Source organism: Macrosteles quadrilineatus, unplaced genomic scaffold (genome assembly GCF_028750875.1).
Source record: "Macrosteles quadrilineatus isolate MER2022 unplaced genomic scaffold, UCM_ALF_1.0 Scaffold_5__1_contigs__length_97177068, whole genome shotgun sequence".
Classification (NCBI taxonomy): Eukaryota; Metazoa; Arthropoda; class Insecta; order Hemiptera; family Cicadellidae; genus Macrosteles; species Macrosteles quadrilineatus.
Genome location: NW_026542598.1, coordinates 78,870,566 through 78,885,314, shown reverse-complemented (window position 1 = coordinate 78,885,314; position 14,749 = coordinate 78,870,566). Strand labels below are relative to the sequence as shown.

General features: G+C 34.6%; 1 protein-coding gene and 1 non-coding gene across 4 annotated transcripts in view; both read left to right on the top strand.

The window, feature by feature from the left end:
- The window catches only part of LOC128994670 (MAP kinase-interacting serine/threonine-protein kinase 1-like), a 123,320-nt gene that overhangs the window by 83,226 nt on the left and 25,345 nt on the right, over window positions 1-14,749 (top strand). The window lies entirely within an intron of this gene.
- Trnai-aau (transfer RNA isoleucine (anticodon AAU)) lies at window positions 2,731-2,804 on the top strand. Its single transcript has one exon. It is a non-coding gene; the product is annotated as a tRNA-Ile (tRNA).

Below are 14,749 nucleotides of genomic sequence, written 5' to 3'. Positions count from 1 at the left end.
CCCTTCGAGAAATATACAGGGTGTTTGGTACTCAGTGTGAAAAAAAATTTTTGGTGTAAGTACAAAGTAAATGCAGTATGATGATGCATATAAAATGTCCCAAGTCTAAAAATTAGCTTCCCAAAGAATTATTTTATGTTTTTCAAAAATAACTATGTTTTTAAACTTAATACAGCTATTTCTCAATTACCTGTAAATGGATTTGAGTAGACAATGTCATTTTCGTGTTCTACATTACATTTTGAATAAGAATAATACAAAATGACAGAGGATCAGTTGTAAAAACTCCATCGTAAATAGATTCAAAGATAAAAATTAAGATGTTTGGTAAAAATTCAAAAAACATTGGTCAATTGCATTTGTTCACACCCTGTATACAAGAAAGTGTCGGAATATGTTAAAAACTGCGCCATTTTATAAGCTTTCCAACCATATGCTACACCATTGAGCTTACTGTCTGCTTATGTACGCTTTCGTGGTTTGAAGACTACAAAGCATGGCGTCTTTATCATTTAAAACATAGAAAGTCAGCATGTATTTAGCAAAAGTTGTATTTTTGTTTCAGCTTGAACAGTAAAAACAGTAAAAAAGTTCCCTGTTTTCTGGCATTCAAACCACTAAAATAAACAAAAAAATATCTAAACCTCAATAGTGTAGCATATGGTTGGAAAGCTTATAAAATGGCGCAGTTTTTAACATATTCCGACACTTTCCTGTATACAGGGTGTGAACAAATGCAATTGACCAATGTTTTTTGAATTTTTACCAAACATCTTAATTTTTATCTTTGAATCTATTTACGATGGAGTTTTTACAACTGATCCTCTGTCATTTTGTATTATTCTTATTCAAAATTTAATGTAGAACACGAAAATGACATTGTCTACTCAAATCCATTTACAGGTAATTGAGAAATAGCTGTATTAAGTTTAAAAACATAGTTATTTTTGAAAAACATAAAATAATTCTTTGGGAAGCTAATTTTTAGACTTGGGACATTTTATATGCATCATCATACTGCATTTACTTTGTAGGCCTACTTACACCAAAAAATTAGTTTCACACTGAGTACCAAACACCCTGTATAAAGCAAATATTGTGTAGTGTTGAAAATGTTTAACGCAAATTAATTGTTCTTAGGATCGATTTCAACGTACTAGTAAGTAAATAAATAATATATTTAAAAAATTACAAGCGAATTTCATGTAGCCTACAATGGTGTCACAACTAAAACTAAACTAGACTAAAATAATCCACATAGAATATACTGAAAATGTATACAAAATAAATTTACTTTATATTTTATTATTGCAATATAATTATATATTTACAACTTTTTTTGTAACATGTCTTATGCAGAAATGGACCTTCTCTATTAAAAGTGCTGCCCTATGTAAGTTAGGTAAGGTTTTAACTGTTATAACAACTTCATTTTCATAGGGAAAATATTTCATAGTAGCAGCCATAATCATGAGCCAGTAATATTTCTAAATCGATACATACACACAAGCTGTGATGACCACTTTTTCCTGTAACTGTCCAATGTTCACCCACGAAACGTTTTCCGTTTTCCCCTAAAATCCCAAAAGTCTCAGGGGTTTCCCAATAGAGTAATTACCATAAGGAAGTCGTCCCAATGTTGATGATACTGAGATCGCGCGACTTATCACTTTGGTGGGCTGGACGTGATAAGGTCAGAAGGTCAATGATAAGACGGCCTTGATTTGACCTCGCACACTAACACCAGTTTACTATGTAAATACACTCGGGTGTTTGTATTGGTGAGTTTTTGCCAGACCATGTGACTAGTTATCGTTGGATTCTTGAACCTTCGGTTTTTAAGTTCAAATCGCCGACTGCTTTTTCGGTATTATTGGGTCCCATTAATAAGTCGGATTGAATTAATAGGAAATATTTTCATTGTTTCCTTCCTTTTAGTACACATTTTTACTTTCCCTTGTCGATAAGTGGGGTAAAATTTGATTACGCGTTTGGTTTTTTAATGTTTCGTGATTATTTTACCAATTGTTACTTTCTTTTGGCGATTTCTGCTATACAAATGGTTTAAACTGTTTGAAAAGTACGTTTTTAATGAAATTGTTTTACAGGGTTTTTGATTTTGAGTTCTACTGCTGTTAAAATAATGTGGAGGATTTCCAGCTCAGTAACAATCAATTTCGTGTTTTATGCTATATGTAAAATATCCATTTTCATTTGCTATATAAAAGTAATAAAAATGCGTATGGTTTTCTGGTTTAGCAAGTATTTTGTTTTTTTTGTGGATATTTTCTTCACTCCAATCGCCCTTTAATTACTTTAATTTAGTTGGAAATTAGCAAGAATATATTTAATTGTAACATGTTACTCAAAGTTTTTCCTCGAAGAATTAATTAAATAAAATTCTTTTCTCCTTTAAGTGGAGATATTGTTATATTGGAGAATCGTGAGTATATTATTTTGTTGAGTAACTTTGTTTGCACCTTTGGGTGTTATTTATGTTTTTAAAGTGCTGTTTATTTTATATTCCTCACAAATAAAAAAAATATTTTTTGTCTTTTTAGAGCACGCAACCTCTTGAATAAATCATTTTAGTATACAAAGTATAACTGAACATGGGGTAATGTACCAGGGTGAACTCAAAATTAATTATGTTACTTTCCACTTCCAAAATATATTCATTGTTATTTTACTTTTGTTCATTTTTATCCTTTTCTCATCGCTTCTCAACCTGGCCCATTAGCTCAGTTGGTTAGAGCGTCGTGCTAATAACGCGAAGGTCGTGGGTTCGATCCCCCCATGGGCCATTAACTTTTTGTCAGCTAGAATCACATAAGAGTTTAGAAGTTTTCATTTCAGTTTGTAACAACCTGCAAAAATTTAATTTTTTGCTTGTTTTATATTTTAAAATCTTTTTTTAATTTGTGTCCTGGGATTGAAAATTTCTTCTGGATAAAATATTGTCAACTTACATACATGGTCATACATGTTTACAAAACTGTTTTTACACCACCAATCATAGGTACAGTAGAGGAGAAAGGTCCTTAAAACAAGAAAAGCGTACCTAACTCATTATACAATTGGGGCTATTGATAATTTGTTTAAATAAAATATCCAGGCTTAGGAAACACCTGATCTTGAACTTCATTATCTACTGACTCGTATTTTGTGTTTGTAAATTCCAGTAGAGTCCCCATCTTAATATATTATAATATTTTAAATTTAAAAAAATGTACCAATTTAGTACTTTAAAATTTCACAATAATGGTCAAACGATAACGCATCTGCAATGATTTTAATGTAGATAATTATCATGGTAAAGCATGTACAAGAATAATACAAAACTACTAACTTTTTAAAATTCAAATTTGACCAGCTGTGTCAACTGTTCGATGCTGCTGGTGTCAGCAATAAGCAGATGCTGATTCCTTGTCTGTGCTGATGCTGATAGTTACGGCGCCGTCTGCCCAGTGCTGATGCCCGGGTCACCATTGTGAAATTCTCGTACGATACATTGTCTAAGGGAGTTTTGTAATTTCACGTAGCTTTATATTTGTACAATTAATTCTACGCAGTTATTTTTTATGCTCGGGTTATATTGTTACATAGATATATATTTTATTTTAGTGCTTGCTATGTAATTTTATTTGGTTATTATTCCCGAAATTCCCCTAAAGGAAATAGTCTATTTTTATTTCTGCGCACTTATATAATTATTATTGTTTAAAAGTGTATTTCGCGATACTAAGTAGCTTACATATAATGTTTTATGTTCGAGGACTGTTTAGTATAATCAGACTGCTTTTTTATAGTCTACATATTGTGTTACTTTTATGAGTGTCTTATAAAGTGTGTTTTAATTCTACGCAAATATTTTGTGTAATCGTAATAGGATTTATCAGTTAATTTTACGATGTTCAAATCAGTATAGCTTGATTTTAGTTTACACAATTATAAAATAAACAAGTCTACAATTCAAATTAATACGAATAAAATATACACAAAGTTTAATAAACAATGCACTGTACCTAACAAAAATGTGAAGAATTTCATCACACAATCTACAAAAGTTTAAAATTAAAAAGATATGAAGGCCTACCCATCTGACAGTCACATGGTGTGGATCATAGATGTATGTATAACCTTTCTTTGTTCCAAGTTACAACTAGATGAGTGAAAAGTAGCCTATCTTCAGTATTTGTCGCCAAGTACTATACAGTATGGTCAAGTGCACTTCGGATGTGAAGTGATAGTGATAATGTCCGGACAAAACCGGCGAGCAGCGGTTTCAGCCAGGCTAGCATGCGATTACCTTAATTTTACACGAATTTGTCGTAAAAATATTGTTAAATGATTATTTTTAGGGCAGCCAGTTTGTTATGACGTGTCAACTCAATTCAATTCAGGATATACGCGCACTCGCACACAATTTAAGGTCAGCGCTGTCACGTTTTCTGTGGTTCTGTCTAGTTTATGTACACATTTTATTGTTTGCTTCTTCCTTTTTCTTTAGTAACTTTTAAAATATTTTAAATGTGTGTATTTTTAAACGTGTGTATTTGTTGACTATTGCTTAACCTAATGGTTATAATTAAAGAGCAAAACACAGCATTGCACAATTTACCCTTGGGTCGACGTTAGCGCACTCAAACGTCACCAATACACATGAAAAACATGCTTCTGATGTTACAATAGAATAAGTTTACTTTACTAATTCATAGTGGATGGTTAAACACAATTACAATCAGTCTGATTAAATGTTCATTCAGACGTTACGTTGACTGCAGTGGGATTTAATACATACCTAAAGTCGGGACCACGTAAGTTTGCAGTTGGTGGCAGCCAATCACAAGACAAGGCTAGTGCGACGTTGCCACATCGCAAATGACAACACAAATTAAAATATACAAAGCAATATTTTCAAATCAGCTGGTATTATTAGATTTGGCAACACCGCGCCGTTCTCATTGGTTCGTTCAAAACCATATGGTAAATAGGCTCCTCCTTCAACTGCAAACTTATGTCGTCCCGACAATAGCATTGGAATTGGATACTGCAACATTGAAGCCTTTGGATCACAGACAATGGAATAAACCTAAAAAATTAATATAAATAATATTAATATAAAATTTTAAACATTAAAGTATTATATTGTCTGTGCTTTGGATACTGCGGTAGACTGTGTAATTTCTCAAAATCCGTCTAAACTCTGTTGTGAAATACTTAAATAAAACACGAAGCTTCATTTATTTGTTTTTAGCGAATTTTCGTATAGGAAAGTAGCTACTGTATTATTATTAGGTGGCACGGTAAAGACCTAGGCCCGGGACCAATTTACTTTTTTCATTTTGATGTATTTAGAGGCCAAAAGTGAACCCGACAACTTGGAAAATTTTAAGTAGCTTAAAATTTCCCATTTAACAAAATTGTCTTAAATAAAGCAGCTTAAAGTACATGCTTTAAGGTGTAGGGGGGATTAAACTTGGATGAGTTCGCGTACAAGCATGATCGGATCATATGGACGAAGTTTTAAGTGGGTTTTATAAAGTAAAATTATGTTTATTTTTTTCATTTTTGGCCCTTGAAACATAACATTTTTGAATTTCAGTCTATTTTGTAAAAAAAATGTAGTATATTGAAGTGTTTTACGAACTTTGGTCACGGTTGTAAATTTAAATTCCTATGTTATTCGTATAAAGAATAAGTAAACTGTTGTATGTTGTTTGCTTGTTCATGGATTTGATTAAACTCGGCAAAGCTATTTATTCTGTACTGAGCTATTAATATTTTACTAAAAAAACACACTATTGCCCTATCTGCAGCAGCAAACCTAGGTACTCAATTCCTTCTGTTATTTAAATAGTTATAGTCAAAATCAAATCAGGCAAATGGAAATTTGCTAGTCTGCAGGTTTGCTGCTGCGGGGGGTGTCCAGTTACGTTTGATCGAGCTAATGTAGACTACATTTTCCTTTATTCTAGGGAAAATTTTCTACTTGCAGTACACAATATAGTTCATATTCCACAATTTTCCCCCCTACTTAACAATAAAAGGCAAATATTTGGGTTCGCAATTGATCTAGGTCATAATGATGCTAAATCGTGTTTTTTAAACCAATATATTTATGATTAAATAACTCGGTATCACAACACGCCCATATTACATGCTGCAGATTAGATAACCAACCGAACAAGATACATATTGCTTGCTATCAGTGTACTATGGTCTCATTTCACTTTGAGATATACACGGTTTTTGAACACGTGATACCTTTTCTAAACATGATTTTAATTATTATTTTTTATATTATTTCTGTCTATTAACATTTTGAGGATAATGTAAAGGTATCACAAATTGTGCGATGTATCTATCCGACGTTTCCAACTAACTAATTTCCATTTTCCTTTTAATTTGTGTTTATAAACCGTTGGATTCTTTTTTGAACTGTAAAAACAAATTAGTAAATATCAAATTTTCTAATACTACACGAATTGGTTTGTAGGCACACAAATAAACCTTACTTCCCCTAATAAAGGAAGTTTTCCATGTTGATTTGAAGCACGAAATTTGTCATAAGGCTTGAACTATATATATTTAGACACTTATTTACATTACAGTGATCAATTTGTGCAAGTCTTAAATACAAGTATTTGAAAACTAACTGATGTATAGAAATTTTGTCTAAGATGGTACCCCTAAACGTATTAACTATAGGCCTAGTAAATCTTGTCTTTGCGGTATACAAAACTACATGCCTCAAATATAAATGCTCAAACTTGTCTTATAACCCGACCTGTTAGAAATGGTTTACAATCGTGACTGTGATCTGCCCTAAAACATTATTCAAAATCAAGGGAGAAAAAGGAAACTAAATTTTTTGGGGCCTATAACAAAGTTATTGTTGTTTTTGTTGTTGATGTCCCAAACATTCTAAAATTTGTATAGACCCACCTGATATCGTTTTAAACCCACACACACCGCGAGTATTTCTATTACTACGTCTCAATACTGTCGTGTTTCAATGTTTGTTCAGCTGGAGTCAACTTGAGTATAGTCTGTACACGTATTCTACGACGCACCACTACAATCAACACACTGAGCATGTCTTATACATTGCCAATATAATTACAATAAGGCGCAACAACAATGTTGACTAATTCAAGTACTGTGAAAACACTCACACTTTACCTCTACTTACTCAACCTTTATAATATAGCAAATTCAAATTGAGTGTTTAGCTAATGTAGATGTTATTTACATACATACAAGAATATGGATGTTTGTCCTGGAATACAACGTCAACGAAATACAATGCAAGTACAGAAAACTTACCTTTCTTTAGCTAAAAAATAACCGTTCACATATCGACAAGATCACATGTTTGCCATTTAGTAATATCATAGAGAGACAACTTTTCGAGCTTGGTGTTAGAGTTAATCGCCTATACTGTAACGCAGAATAAAGTATTCTTGTTAGCTGGCGATATAAAAATGAAAACTCCAAGTTGAAGTTGTGAGATCGTATTAAATATAAAACACAGCTGTATCCATCTTATCTTCTACAGATAAAAAGTTCTACTACATACCTCTACCCTACATTTAGTATTCGCCAGGTGTTTAAAGTAGGCCAAGTTTGCCCACCTAATGCACATGTTGTGCTGCAAATGTTCCAACCGTTAGTCACCATACCCACATGTTCTGTGCTCCGTAGGCCGTTGTCGATGTATCTTCATAGATAATCTAGCACGTGGTCTAGCGAATCCTGATGGAAAGATTATCTGTGATGACGTCTTTGAACACAGGTATGTTGCCGTGGTGTGTTTGTCTAGATATTGTGTCTGAATAAAGATAATCTCGGACGTGCTCACGTGAATCTTGTTGTGAAGATTATCTGTTATGACGTCTTTTAACACTGTTATATTGACGGGTTGTGTTCATCTAGATGTCTGAATAAAGCTTAGTGTATGCTTTGTTTTCTTTGTAAATTTTTCAGGGTGGTTAGCAAAAAAAAGATGTAAATTATTGTACAATTGACACCTGCAAAGTATTCCAAGAATATTTACACAAGATGTTGTCATTGGAGTAACAAGTAACTCTTGGAGTAACAATAAAAAGAGTTTTAAAACATATTTTATAGAATTATATGGACTTCAATAATGCAAAGCTTGTCACTAGGGTTAATTGTTGAAGAAACCATTATCTTCAACAATCAAGATGCTCCGCTTCATACGTTCTAAACACAAGCCTTTGATGAGCCTAATTCAAGGTTGTAAGAGGCCGGCAACCTCTTTAAATTGTGCATGGTGTGTCCTGAATTTTGGTGGTGTAAATGTTTGTAAAACGAAGATGAAATGCTTTAAAGAATTAGTCAGCTGTTTTGGTGATTCATGAAGCAGTCATATCCCGTCCCGAAGACCAAGATACTACCACCAAAGGGCATCGCGGACGTATAGTGGTCCTATCTTACCATGAAGACTATGATATTCACTGCTTAGGAGAAATTCGCTTGAAGGGTTCTAAATTGTTGGATGGATTCTTCTTTATAAAATTCCCTTTACATGTTAAATAAGTATAGATGTAACCTTTGTTAGTATACTCGATACCCAACGTACATTTGCTCGTGTTATCACGTAAGTGTTTGTTTAACATACAACTCCGCCGCAGTGCTGAAAGTGGTTCGTGGGAGGTGTGTTTTACACATGGGGTGCTTGGTGAGCTGCTACCACAACCCTTATGCCAGACTCGGTGAGTGAAAAATTACTTAAAGAGAATGTAATTAAATTTTTGGCGAATCATGAGTTCGAAAAAAGATTAAATAGTATTAAGTGTGCTATTGCGTACCCGGATTGTTACTAAAATTATATGAACAATTGGGAGGGGGGGGGGTGAAGGGTTGTGACTAAAATATGGTGGTATTTTAAACCCAATTTTAAAGATAGTAAGTAGCCTTAAGAAATCTAAGGATGAAACATATGGTTCTTTCGTAAACGGGAAAGAGACAGTACGTTTGGTTGACCTATATTTTTCCAAAGAAGACTATTTAATCTTACTTGTAACCTTACTTTTAATCTACCTGTAAATGGGGAAGATGATTGGGAGGGAGGTGAGAGGGCTTTCATCCCATGTAATATGTTAGGTTAGGTCTGGAAGTGAGGTTAGGTTCGCAATCAGCTTCTTTTGGTGGCACTCTTGCGACGGCTGTTACGATCTTCACCCCCGGTTATTTTAGTTGTAGGACAGTAGGCTATTTGAAATCTGTCGAAATCAATGGTTTATATTTCTCTCATAAATAACCTACTTAAAAAAAACATGAGCACTCAAGTACTACAGTAGTTAGTTGGTTGATGTTTTGTAGAAGCAATCTCGATACCTTGAAGCATTGATGTGTATTTTAAACCAATTATAAACCAGAATCAGATGGGTGGATGTGGTTGCCCGGGCTAAACTTAGTCCATCTGTATACTAATAGACCATCTATATAGTAGTTGTCCTTCAAAGTGCTTGATATTTTCCAGAATTTAACCACTGACTACTGTTCTGAATAAGATATCATATCTTTATGAACCATCTGAATCCAATTTTGTAAAAATAGTTCGCAGCACACTATGTCGATGGCTTGATTACCACGGTACATACCTTTTTATCGAACGTTTAACTTCACTAATCAGGCTAACTTATATGGAAATGTGCTGTCTATTACTCAACTTCAACGGTTGTGATCACTGAAAGTATTTTACTTTTTTAAAGTTGAAATGAACACCTTCGGATTGCCAGTTGAACAAACCATCCTTCTCAGCGTTAAGAAATAATCTCCTCGTTAAACAGTGTCTGCAGTTGAATCCATCTGCGCAGTCGTAGTAAATTCATCAAAGAGGGGGGAGCTAGTGACTGCGCACGCGCAGAAGCGTTGGCCGGCGTGGCGCAGGAGCACAGCGCACTAGCGCAGTGATGCGAAACTGAAACGAAGAATCCTAACCTCGGTCACGGTCGCCGCTGGTCGATCAAGCGATGATAACCCGCCCAAATTACTTTGCGAACATTCTGAAAGTCCAAAGCACTTCCGCATGGTGCTCGGTCGTGGGTAATCTGGCGATTTCTAGTTTTGAAATCGTCTCGTAGGTCTTAGCTACTTGAATAATTTGCAGTTATAACTACTCTCTAAAACTGCTGGAATATTTTGATGTGTGAATGTGTGTATTCACGTGATCTGCTTTTCTTTAGTTTCTTCTTTTTTTAAGGAACGGTTTGATCGATGGTCGATGTTCTTCATGTTTTCTAACGTCAGCCGTTTGATACTCCAACCAAAAGTTACATCTTTGAATATCGGCTTTGGGCTTTGGATTACCGAAGTGGACACATCAAAGTGGAACAGCTATAGCCAACCGCTTACTGAAAGAGGACGTACTTCGTTGAATGAAGCCCTAGTATAATGCACAACTGTATTTACGTTGTAATTTTCTTAGTATTTCATATAATAGCGTTGATGGGGACGTAAAATTGCTATAGTTCACTTTAAGTTATCCTTCCACTTTGGTATGATTGAAAAGTTGGCGCATAAAGGATTTTCTGAAGTATTTTACTGCAGAAAACATAGTCATTCTACAAACTGTGTTCTTTTAAATCTAAAATGAGCTACAACTTCAATATAAGAGTGAAAGTTACTAAAAATAGTCGATTCAGAGAATCTTAGTACCTATCTTAACAATTTTGAAACATTTTGATATGTGGTCACAGATACTGGATACAAATTAACACATGAAAATAGTACACCTGCAATACAGTATTGACAATTTAGGTATTATTTGTTTGAGATTAAAATTTGGAATTTTTCCACTGATTATTTCAGCTGCACGTTTAAATATTGACCAAGAAACGTCTACAATATTATCGCAGAGCATACAAGACTGTATATACAAGTGTAGTGGGGCGTGTGTGCGTGTGTTGTGCGTGTGTGCGAGGGGGTCGTTCACTCTATCACTTGTGACCCAAATACAAGATAACGCGTTTCTTTATTTTGAGAGCTATTTAAAGGCCGCGTTACACTGTTTTCGTCACGTTCATTTCAGTTTCATTGCTCTTGGTCTAAAATAAGACATCTGTAGTTAAGTCATCTTGAGGGAATACGTTTTATAATATTTTATTCAACCGTTTGATTTATTTGCATTTCTTAGAAGACCAAAGGAAAATAATGTGTTTCTACAAAGTTGTGTTTTTTTTCGGTTAAGATGGCTTGCAACAATTTTTCGTTCTAGGTCCGAACTCTATTTTTGTAAGTCAATGTGAAATAAACAAAAAGTAATTAAATTTTAATTAGATTTCATTTCTCGAGAAAGAAAATACCTTCTGGACATTTTGTTGTATATATCTCCCATTATGTTTATTCAGGTTGAAATATTATAATTAACTACAAACCCTCTTCAGGGTTAGGTTAGGTAAGCTAGAACAAAGGCATAACATAAAACTTAATTGTGTAGGCCTATTTGCTTTTACAAAATTCAATGAATAGTGCTAGTCGCACTAGGGGAAAAATGGTTATGATCATTAAAATTTAAAAACCAATAAACATAACATTAGTTGTACAATGTTTTAAATTTTGAGGTTATGTTTGCTGAGTAACGACAACAGTTGCGTCTGTTTGGTTCGAAATCTGTTCGGTATTACTGTATATTCCTTCTACGTTTCAAAGAACAAGATTTATAACAAAATTCTCCCTATACTAAAATCCAGAGTATGTGTTGTTAATTAAAGTTGAATCTTCACGAAGTGACTTTGTTACAGGAGCTCTTTCGATAATAATAATCTATATCATTTATCAGCTGCATTTCTTAGATACTTGAACCAGTATTAGTGCTGGTCTAGTGGTTGGTAAGAGTGAGGGGCTTAGGTCCAGAGGTTCCTGGTTCAAAACCAGCCAATCACAAATGAATGACTTGTAGTAATTAATAATAAGTTTCCTAGGATGTGATTTGTGTAAATAAGGCAATACTGTTTTGAAATTGAGGTTATGTTTGCTGAGAAACTACAACAATGAAGAGTCTCAACTGTATTGTAGTGAAGCGTCGTGTGGTTCGAAATCCATCCTGTCTCTACGACAAACCTTCTAGACGTCAAAGAACAGGTTCTAGACGGAAAGTCTTTCTCCAGCCGTACGAAGTGTCAACTGACAGTTGTACCATTATCAGTGTTATCAGTGACATTGTCACAGTAGGTTGACCTTGAAACGCCCCCTCAGGGTCTACGTGCCGGTCGCAGCGTCTCGACCCATCAGCCCATCTCGCTCAATACCAAACTACGCACCACACGCATTGGGTGGAAAACTACCTCGTTATTGTATGGTTTCGTGTGTAAGAAATATTCCTATAGCGCTTTTACTGTACTGCTCTACGATATGACTGTTTTATTTTTTTTTTACTTTTCCATTTTACAACCCCCCATTTTACAACCGTGTTTTACGGGTTCTGTAAAAAAAAACTGTCCAGAGTCCAGACTATGGTATTGTCAATTTTTCGTTCGGTAGCATCTAATTAATAGCCAAACTAAAGGTTCTGGGTCAATAGATAGGGATCGTATCGGAATATTTCAGATTTTAAGACTAAGATGTGAAGTACAGTACTGTAACCACTCGTATAGAGCCTTCCTGGTTTACGTAAATTCTTGGTTGACACTTTTATCAAAAATCAATTAAATCGAGATAGATACGCCACCTAGGTGTTGGTGTAACCCAAATGTGAGTCAAGGATGAGTGTAGTATGGTCTGAGATGATCTGTTTATCTTTGTTGCTGACTATAGATCGTCTGTTTGATCAATCAGCTGGGATCACTTATCTAAAGCCAATGATCAGGAACAGCTGGGTCCAGTATCGAACCGTGAAAAACTATCGACTTCTCTCAAAATCGAACCGGTGACCTTTTGTTAGGTGAGCACTTGACTTTGACCACTCAGCTACTCCAAATCAGTATAAACACTTTAATTGTGGTTTTCAATGAATATACAGTACTTTGCACCGTGTTTTTTCTACACCAGGGTTGTGTTTAGGGACACGCTAGCATTCGTTAACAAATATTTTATTGATGTTCAAATACACTCGCATTTTTACATTGTACAGTAGGTCTTAAACCATTGAACTAGTTTTACAATTTATTTGAGTTAAAAGCAAAAGGGGGATAATAAACAACTGGGAAACTAGAGATCGATGTATACCCCAAGTGTATTTTATTCTGCTAACAGTCAAGGTAGTCAATGGTATATTTCCAGTAAAATCTATTAAAGTAAAAAAAATGAAAGTACTTTTATAAAATGGGTTATCATAACAGCTGTATACAACCCAAATAATGTTTACAATCAAACATCTTCCTACCAACAAATCATAAATGTAGTAAATTAATTCTAGATGCTTTCTTCAGTGACGGTTTTCCTGCTTCTTCAAAACGGATTTCCAGTCCAAGTGGATAAATCAATCTTATGTCATATTGCACTCAAATTATCCACCAAACACTTTAAACGCTTTTTGTTTTCACCTGTTTTGCTAGTTTTCTGAGTGTCCTTGAGTAGTGTTTATCACTAGAGGTGATAGCACCATAGCACACAGTTACACTGTACACAGTGCTCTATCTTGTGACTCATCTACATAACCTTGCTATCACTAAAGCTACAGCTAGAACATTCCGCGTAGAGCAGCAAGTAACCATCGAACTATATAACACTTCGATGCAAGTAACATACGTTCAACCGATATCATTCACTGTACTAACTAGCTCGGTCCGTGAACTGAAACAAAGTTTAATATGGTTTAATTCAATCACAAGGTCGCCTGTTGTAGTACTAATTGCTTCTGACTGATATCTTTGACTGTGAATACTGATTGAATTAGAAACTAGACATTCTATTTTTATCCCTATGTTATACTTGCTGTCAGTTTTTTTTATCAAAATTTACGTTGTTCAGCCTCTGACAGATTGAGCTGATACAAAATCACTGATTTCTATCGAAATGTGAAATTTTAAACCAAGTCAAACTAATAGGACGAATTATTGTAAATTGAGTCTTATATGTCACGTCAACTATCTCACTATCTCAACAAAAATAAGGTAGAAATTAGAAGTCTAGACTCAACGCACTCCTTGACTGGTGTAGTCACCTACGTCTTTTTGCTACAGCCGGTCCATGCGGATGGAAAGTCTACTTCAGTATCCGTAAATGCTGACGATATTATTTTGCGCCAATGAAATAACATTAAACACTTTTACAGAGACGCATTGTAATTGTTGGAGCTAGTATGAAAGTGCGTAGAATTGGAGTGGAGGACTTGTGTAGCTCAGCTTTTCCTAGCTAGGACCATTATGGAAACTAAGTTGTCAAATATCATTTGTCATTTGTATTATTTTAAGATTCGGACGGTTGTAATCCCATACACTGTATTTACAACGTACTCGAAGAAAATACGGTACTCGTGGAGATGAGTTGATTATTTCGAGGGAATTATTTACAACATTGTTTCACCTGATGAACTTTTCATTTTGGCGTTTTCACATAGCTCTAACCTCCAAACCATTTGGTTGTGGTGTTTAAGCAGCTAAAAAATCTTTAGTGGGATTTCTATCAGGGGTTTTAGGAAGTCTTGTCTTCTACTATACTAGCAACACGCTATGATTTGACATGGCAATTCTCGCAAAGGACAACATTTCACTTTATTCAAAGGACCATATACACAGATATGAAAACGCGATGAAGCGGACATACACTACTCCCTAGA